This window comes from Palaemon carinicauda, chromosome 17 (assembly GCF_036898095.1).
Source record: "Palaemon carinicauda isolate YSFRI2023 chromosome 17, ASM3689809v2, whole genome shotgun sequence".
Lineage (NCBI taxonomy): Eukaryota > Metazoa > Arthropoda > Malacostraca > Decapoda > Palaemonidae > Palaemon > Palaemon carinicauda.
Genome location: NC_090741.1, coordinates 46,081,889 through 46,083,483, shown reverse-complemented (window position 1 = coordinate 46,083,483; position 1,595 = coordinate 46,081,889).

Here is a 1,595-nt window from a genome sequence, read left to right as displayed (position 1 = left end):
CATACTTATAAAAAACCCACTAGTGAGAGAGAGAGAGAGAGAGAGAGAGAGAGAGAGAGAGAGAGAGAGAGAGAGAGAGAGAGAGAGAGAGAGGGGAGGTGGGAGGGTCCCCAGGCCGGATGACGTCAATGTTAAACTGGGAGATTATTATTACATCCGCCAACTAAGTTGGTAGGAGGGTATGTTTTACCCCTTGTTTGTGTGTTTATTAGTGAACACCATCCTGGCCACAATCTTAATCGTAGAGTGATGAAACTTGCAAGGATTAACTTTTTATGCAGAATTCTGGAAATGATTAAATTTTGGAAGGTCGAGGTCAAAGGTCAAGGTGACGGTCAAGCACAATGTCCAATTCACGTAATCAGTCATACGTTAAGACATTGTTGTCACAGAGAATTCAACCTTGTTTCATATTTGAGTGTATGAAAATCCACGCCAATTAATACATATGGTTGAAGGTCAAGGTCAAGGTCGAGCAAAAGGTCGAGAAATAAACTGCTACTGCGGAGGTCTGCGCTCTCCTGAGTGCCCCTCTAGTTATAGACAGTTCCTTTTCTTAGATAGTGCCATATCCTCTGTACCATGGTCTTCCACTGTCTTGGTTTAAAGTTCTCTTGCTTGAGGATACACTCAGGCACACTTCTATCTTCTTTTCTCTTCCTCTTCTATTTTATTTTTTATTTTTGTAGTTTAAATATGAAAGATCCAATTCAATGTTGCTGTTCTTGAAATATTTTATTTTAATTGTTCGTTACTTCTTTTGTTGTTTATTTTCTTGTTCCATTTCCTCACTGGGCTATTTTTCGCTGTTGAAGCCCTTGGCTTATAGTAGGCTGCTTTTCCAACTAGGATTTTAGCTAATAATAATAATAATAATAATAATAATAATAATAATAATAATAATAATAATAATAATAAAATATGTATATATATATATATATATATATATATATATATATATATGTATGTATATATATATATATATATATATATATATATATATATATATGTATATATATATATATATATATATATATATATATATATATATATATATATATATATATAGTATTACTAACAAACATCTGGAAACAGTTGGACTACAATTTATAACATTATTTGTAAGACATTAATACGTACATAACATGCAATGATAAAGTCAATGATAAAATCGAAAAAATGAGAGTCAAAATATAGAGTAAAAAAAATATTTGTTAGGAAATTCAAAGTTAAAATGCACAGTCTGTGCCAAGTTTAGTTCCAGTAATGTGCGATTACTCGTAACATACAGCAGATATTACGATCTCCTTAAAACTTATTTTTCCAGAAAATACCCCGAGTCCACTCATATTGAAGCCTTTACGCTCGGTAACTATTATACTCTTATTGAAGCCTTTACGTTCGGTGACTATTATACTCTTATGGAAGCCTTTACGTTCGGTGACTATTATACTCTTATGGAAGCCTTTACGTTCGGTGACTATTATACTCTTATGGAAGCCTTTATGCTCGGTAACTATTTACTCAAGCCTCTACGCTCGGTAACTATTATACTCATATTGAAGCCTTTACGCTCGGTAACAATTATACTCATA